General features: G+C 47.5%; 1 protein-coding gene across 6 annotated transcripts in view; it reads left to right on the top strand.

Moving 5' to 3' along the window:
- The window catches only part of LOC112239153 (estrogen-related receptor gamma), a 310,010-nt gene that overhangs the window by 260,880 nt on the left and 41,630 nt on the right, over nt 1-7,500 (top strand). The window lies entirely within an intron of this gene.

Genomic DNA, 7,500 nt, shown 5'->3' with positions numbered 1-7,500 from the left:
TTATGTATATATACAGTTTTGTAACGATGTACACATGGTTAAAGAACAGAAGGGAAAATAAATAAGCATAAATGTGGGTTGTATTTACAATGGTGTTTGTTCTTCACTGGTTGCCCTTTTCTTGAGGCAACAGGTCACAAATCTTGCTGCTGTGATGACACACTGTGGTAATTCACCCAATAGATATGGGAGTATATCAAAATATGGTTTGTTTTCGAAATTCTTTGTGTAATCTGAGGGAAAATGTGTCTCTAATATGGTAATACATTTGGCAGAAGGTTAGGAAGTGCAGCTTCAGTTTCCACCTCATTTTGTGGGCAGTGAGCACATAGCCTGTCTTCTCTTGAGAGCCAGGTCTGCCTACGGTGGCCTTTCTCAATAGCAAGTCTATGCTCACTGAGTCTGTACATAGTCTAAGCTTTCCTTAAGTTTGGATCAGTCACAGTGGTCAGGTATTCTGCCACTGTGTACTCTCTGTTTAGGGCCAAATATCATTCTAGTTTGCTCTGTTTTTTTGTTAATTCTTTCCAATGTGTCAAGTAATTATCTTTTTGTTTTCTCATCATTTGGTTGGGTCTAATTGTGTTGCTGTCCTGGGGCTCTGTGGGGTCTGTTTGTGTTTGTGAACAGAGCCCCAGGACCAGCTTGCTTAGGGAACTCTTCTCCAGGTTCATCTCTCTGTAGGTGATGTCTTTGTTATGGAAGGTTTGGGAATCACTTCCTTTTGGGTTGTTGTAGAATTTAACGGCTATTTTCTGGATTTTGATCATTAGTGGGTATCGGCATAATGCTCTGCATGCATTATTTGGTGTTCTACGTTGCACACTGAGGATGGGACCAACACCAATTGGTGTTGGTCCCATTTTGTAAATTCTTGGTTGGTGAGCGGACCCCAGACCTCACAACCATAAAGGGCAATGGGCTCTATAACTGTTTCAAGTATTTTTATTCAGATCCTAATTGGCATGTCGGAGATTATGTTCCTTTTGATGGCGGAGAAGGCCCTTCTTGCCTTGTCTCTCAGATCGTTCACATCTTTGTGGAAGTTACCTGTAGCGCTGATGTTTAGGCCAAGGTATGTATAGTTTTTTTGTGTGCTCTAGGGCAACGGTGTCTAGATGGAATTTGTATTCGTGGTCCTGGCGACTGGACCTTTTTTGGAACACCATTATTTTGGTCTTACTGAGATTTACTGTCGGGCCCAGGTCTGACAGAATCTGTGCAGAAGATCTAGGTGCTGCTGTAGGCCATCCTTGGTTGAGGACAGAAGCACCAGAACATCAGCAAACAGTAGACATTTTACATTTGACTGTCTCTCTCTCTCTCCAACCCCCCTGTGTCTCTCTCCATCCCCTGTCTCTCTCTCTCTCTCAATCCAGCCTGTTTCCGTCTCTCTCTCTCATCCCCATATTTCTCTCTCTATCCCCTGTCTCTCTCTATATCCATCCCCCTGTCTCTCTCACTCCATCCCCCTGTCTCTCTCTCCATCCCCCTGTCTATCTCTCTCTCCATCCCCCTGTCTATCTCTCACTCCACTCCTGTTCTCTCTCTTCATCCCCTGTCCCTCTCTCTCTCCATCCCCCTTTTTCTCTCTCTCTCCACCCCCTGTTTCTCTCTCTCTCCATCCCCCTGTCTCTCTCTCTCCACCCCCTGTCTCTCTCTCCATCCCCCTGTCTCTCTCTCTCCACCCCCTGTCTCTCTCTCCATCACCCCTGTCTCTCTCTCTATATCCTGTCTCTCTTTCTCCATCCCCCTGTATCTATCTCTGTCCATTCCCCTGTTCTCTCTCTCTCTCCATTCCCCCTGTTTCTCTCTCTCTCCATCCCCCTGTTTCTCTCTCTCTCCATCCCCCTGTTTCTCTCTCCATCACCCCTGTCTCTCTCTCTATATCCTGTCTCTTCTCTCCACCCCCTGTCTCTCTCTCCATCACCCCTGTCTCTCTCTCTCCACCCCCTGTCTCTCTCTCCATCCCCCTGTCTCTCTCTCTCCACCCCCTGTCTCTCTCTCCATTCCCCCTGTTTCTCTCTGGCTCCACCCCATGTTTGAGAGGTCTCCACCCCCTAAATTTGAAATGTTTTCAGGCTCTCCATCTATTCTCATATTGACCCCCTGTCTCTCTCTCCATCATTTGTCTCTCTCTATATCCAGACACTCTTTCTCCATCCCCTGTATCTATCTCTGTCCATTGTTCTCTCTCTGTGTCCACCCCCTGTCTCTCTCTCCATCACCCCTGTCTGTCTCTCTATACCTGTCTCTCTCTCCACCCCCTGTCTCTCTCTCCATCACCCCTGTCTCTCTCTCTATATCCTGTCTCTCTTTCTCCATCCCCCTGTATCTATCTCTGTCCATTCCCCCTTTCTCTCTCTCTCCCTCTCTCTCCCTCCCTCCCTCCCTTATGTTTGTCTCTCTCTTCTATGTTGGCCGTGGCTGATCATGTTTGAGAGGTCTAATCCCTAAATTTGAAATGAATTCAGGCAGACCATCTATTCTCATATTGAAGAGATCAGAGATTGTATTTGTAATACAAACAGACACACATATGGCCGTGTGTGTGTGTGTGTGTGTGTGTGTGTGTGTGTGTGTGTGTGTGTGTGTGTGTGTGTGTGTGTGTATACATGTCTACGTGTGTACATAAACATGTGAACAGTATGTGCAGGGTTTTTCCTGGATCAAACAGACACACATATGGCCGTGTGTGTGTGTGTGTGTGTGTGTGTGTGTGTGTGTGTGTGTGTGTGTGTGTGTGTGTGTGTGTGTGTGTGTGTGTGTGTGTGTGTGTGTGTGTGTGTGTGTGTGTGTGTGTGTGTGTGTACATAAACATGTGAACAGTATGTGCAGGGTTTTTCCTGGATCAAACAGACACTTAGACTGTGGGCATGGCAGGGTCTGTTTGTCGCCGTTGCTGAATTTCAGATAACACTTTAGAGGCCCCCATCTCAGCGGTGGAGAGACATTTCAGATAACACTTTAGAGGCCCCCATCTCAGCGGTGGAGAGACATTTCAGATAACACTTTAGAGGCCCCCATCTCAGCGGTGGAGAGACATTTCAGATAACACTTTAGAGGCCCCCATCTCAGCGGTCTCAGATAACACTTTAGAGGCCCCCATCTCAGCGGTGGAGAGACATTTCAGATAACACTTTAGAGGCCCCCATCTCAGCGGTGGAGAGACATTTCAGATAACACTTTAGAGGCCCCCATCTCAGCGGTGGAGAGAGATTTCAGAAATTTATAAGCAAATTTCCTGCAAATCTACACATTTCTCCATGGGGCTGAGGGAAATTTTGTAGTTTAAAAGCATATTTCCTGCAATTTTACATGTTCTCCCATGGAGCTTAGAGCAAATTCCATGCGTTTTGCAATGACTAATGCTGTGTTCTCAAACATAATAACAAAATATATACTGTTAAATTCATAATTCTTTAGAATTTTCAATTCTCCCTGACTGTTTAGATTTTATTTTGGTGATTAATAGTTCTCAAAGATTATATATATATATTTGTTAAGATATATGTCCATTTTCTTTTCTATATACCTTATACCTGGTTGTAGTCGTTTAAGGTTACACTGAAAGCGCTTTTCCAACTGGCCCACCCCAGAATTTGAAAGGCAGAAAAGACCCTGCATGTTTACATGTGTGTTATTATGATGGCTGTCGTCAGAGAGACAGAACATAGTGGGAGGGTCATGTTCTTAAGGATGTCGGCTGCTGAGTGGAGGACGGCTCATAATAATGGCTGGAATGGAGTGTATAGAATGGCATCAAACACATTGAAGCCATGTTTTGAGACCGTTCCATTGAATCCGTTCCAGCCAATCAGCAGCCTCCCCTCTCTGACATCCTATCGATCGCTCTCAGGATGATCCTTTAAGAACATGACCCTCCCACTATCACAGCTTTTTGATCAGTAATCCTTGTGAATACAGTATACAGTATGTCCCATCACCTTTCACACATAAACTTACACACATAAATATCGGAATTGGAACTGACCCTGTACATAACTTCTTACTTTCTCCTGTTCTTCTTATGTCTTATTTTATTTATTTGTGTTCTACCTTATGTTATTTGTAGTATTACATTGTTATTGATTACTTTATTGTTTATTGTTGCAAGAAAGGCATTTCACTGTACTGGACTGTACATGTCATAAAACACATGCAACTAGCAACACACACACAGTCAATACACCTGGTTCTTTATCCCTGTCTGCCTGTTGTCTGCCTGTTGAAACCTCTTAGAGAGGAGATCCCATCAGTGGGATCAAACATCCGGTGAAATCAGAGAGCACCAAATTCAAAATATTAAACATTCATAAAAATACGAGTGTCAAACATGATTCTTTAGCTTAGAATCTTGGTAATCGAACTGCGTTGTCAGATTTTTAAAAAGCCTTTACGGTGAAAGTAAAGTAACAGGCCCAGAACGTACTTTGTGTGATGTACTTTGGGCACGTCAGACAGACAGAAATTAAGGAAGCTAGCCTTACTCGCAGAGAGGTTAAACATGTTGGCCTCCCTATCCTCATGTTTGTGTGGTTTGTGTGGTTTGTTTGTTTGTGTGTGTAACGGCTTTCTTCTGTGGACGAAGGATCACACCGAAGCGCAGCGGGGTTAGAGTTCAACATGTTTAATAAAGACCATTAATGTGAACACTACAAAATACAAAACAACAAATGTGAAAAACCGAAACAGTCCTATCTAGTGGAGAAAACACAAAGACAGAAGACAACCACCCACAAAAACCCAACACAAAACAGGCTACCTAAATATGGTTCCCAATCAGAGACAATGACTAACACCTGCCTCTGATTGAGAACCATATCAGGCCAAACATAGAAACGGGAAAAATAGACACACAACATAGAATGCCTACTCAGCTCACGTCCTGACCAACACTAAAACAAAGAAAACACAAAAGAACTATGGTCAGAACGTGACAGTGTGTGTGTGTGTGTGTGTGTGTGTGTGTGTGTGTGTGTGTGTGTGTGTGTTTAAAAGCTCCTGAGTCGTGTGTACACATGACTAATTCCCCCAACAGAAATCTCACCACACAGGGTCAGTCATGGTGACTTCAGCACTAGAAAAACAGGACAGAGGGATGGAAGGAGAGAGGAGAGAAGGACAGAGGGATGGAAGGAGAGAGGAGAGAAGGACAGAGGGATGGAAGGAGAGAGGAGAGAAGGACAGAGGGATGGAAGGAGAGAGGAGAGAAGCACAGAGGGATGGAAGGAGAGAGGAGAGAAGGACAGAGGGATGGAAGGAGAGAGGAGAGAAGGACAGAGGGATGGAAGGAGAGAGGAGAGCAGGACAGAGGGATGGAAGGAGAGAGGAGAGAAGGACAGAGGGATGGAAGGAGAGAGGAGAGAAGCACAGAGGGATGGAAGGAGAGAGGAGAGAAGGACAGAGGGATGGAAGGAGAGAGGAGAGAAGGACAGAGGGATGGAAGGAGAGAGGAGAGAAGGACAGAGGGATGGAAGGAGAGAGGAGAGAAGGACAGAGGGATGGAAGGAGAGAGGAGAGAAGGACAGAGGGATGGAAGGAGAGAGGAGAGAAGGACAGAGGGATGGAAGGAGAGAGGAGAGAAGGACAGAGGGATGGAAGGAGACAGGAGAGAAGGACAGAGGGATGGAAGGAGAGAGGAGAGAAGCACAGAGGGATGGAAGGAGAGAGGAGAGAAGGACAGAGGGATGGAAGGAGAGAGGAGAGAAGGACAGAGGGATGGAAGGAGACAGGAGAGAAGGAGAGAGGGATGGAAGGAGAGAGGAGAGAAGAACAGAGGGATGGAAGGAGAGAGGAGAGAAGGACAGAGGGATGGAAGGAGAGAGGAGAGAAGGACAGAGGGATGGAAGGAGAGAGGAGAGAAGGACAGAGGGATGGAAGGAGAGAGGAGAGAAGGACAGAGGGATGGAAGGAGAGAGGAGAGAAGCACAGAGGGATGGAAGAAGAGAGGAGAGAAGGACAGAGGGATGGAAGGAGAGAGGAGAGAAGGACAGAGGGATGGAAGGAGAGAGGAGAGAAGGACAGAGGGATGGAAGGAGAGAGGAGAGAAGGACAGAGGGATGGAAGGAGACAGGAGAGAAGGGCAGAGGGATGGAAGGAGACAGGAGAGAAGAACAGAGGGATGGAAGGAGAGAGGAGAGAAGGACAGAGGGATGGAAGGAGAGAGGAGAGAAGGACAGAGGGATGGAAGGAGAGAGGAGAGAAGGACAGAGGGATGGAAGGAGAGAGGAGAGAAGGACAGAGGGATGGAAGGAGACAGGAGAGAAGGACAGAGGGATGGAAGGAGAGAGGAGAGAAGGACAGAGGGATGGAAGGAGAGAGGAGAGAGAAGGACAGAGGGATGGAAGGAGACAGGAGAGAAGGACAGAGGGATGGAAGGAGAGAGGAGAGAAGGACAGAGGGATGGAAGGAGAGAGGAGAGAAGGACAGAGGGATGGAAGGAGACAGGAGAGAAGGGCAGAGGGATGGAAGGAGAGAGGAGAGAAGGACAGAGGGATGGAAGGAGAGAGGAGAGAAGGACAGATGGATGGAAGGAGAGAGGAGAGAAGGACAGAGGGATGGAAGGAGAGAGGAGAGAAGGACAGAGGGATGGAAGGAGAGAGGAGAGAAGGACAGAGGGATGGAAGGAGAGAGGAGAGAAGGACAGAGGGATGGAAGGAGAGAGGAGAGAAGGACAGAGGGATGGAAGGAGAGAGAAGAGAAGGACAGAGGGATGGAAGGAGAGAGGAGAGAAGGACAGAGGGATGGAAGGAGAGAGGAGAGAAGAACAGAGGGATGGAAGGAGAGAGGAGAGAAGGACAGAGGGATGGAAGGAGAGAGGAGAGAAGCACAGAGGGATGGAAGAAGAGAGGAGAGAAGGACAGAGGGATGGAAGGAGAGAGGAGAGAAGGACAGAGGGATGGAAGGAGAGAGGAGAGAAGGACAGAGGGATGGAAGGAGAGAGGAGAGAAGGACAGAGGGATGGAAGGAGACAGGAGAGAAGGGCAGAGGGATGGAAGGAGACAGGAGAGAAGAACAGAGGGATGGAAGGAGAGAGGAGAGAAGGACAGAGGGATGGAAGGAGAGAGGAGAGAAGGACAGAGGGATGGAAGGAGAGAGGAGAGAAGGACAGAGGGATGGAAGGAGAGAGAGGAGAGAAGGACAGAGGGATGGAAGGAGACAGGAGAGAAGGACAGAGGGATGGAAGGAGAGAGGAGAGAAGGACAGAGGGATGGAAGGAGAGAGGAGAGAAGGACAGAGGGATGGAAGGAGACAGGAGAGAAGGACAGAGGGATGGAAGGAGAGAGGAGAGAAGGACAGAGGGATGGAAGGAGAGAGGAGAGAAGGACAGAGGGATGGAAGGAGACAGGAGAGAAGGGCAGAGGGATGGAAGGAGAGAGGAGAGAAGGACAGAGGGATGGAAGGAGAGAGGAGAGAAGGACAGATGGATGGAAGGAGAGAGGAGAGAAGGACAGAGGGATGGAAGGAGAGAGGAGAGAAGGACAGAGGGATGGAAGG

The sequence above is a fragment of the Oncorhynchus tshawytscha genome, linkage group LG11 (genome assembly GCF_018296145.1).
Source record: "Oncorhynchus tshawytscha isolate Ot180627B linkage group LG11, Otsh_v2.0, whole genome shotgun sequence".
NCBI lineage: Eukaryota > Metazoa > Chordata > Actinopteri > Salmoniformes > Salmonidae > Oncorhynchus > Oncorhynchus tshawytscha.
Note: the sequence above shows the minus strand (reverse complement) of the source record. Positions and strands in the feature narration are given on the sequence as shown.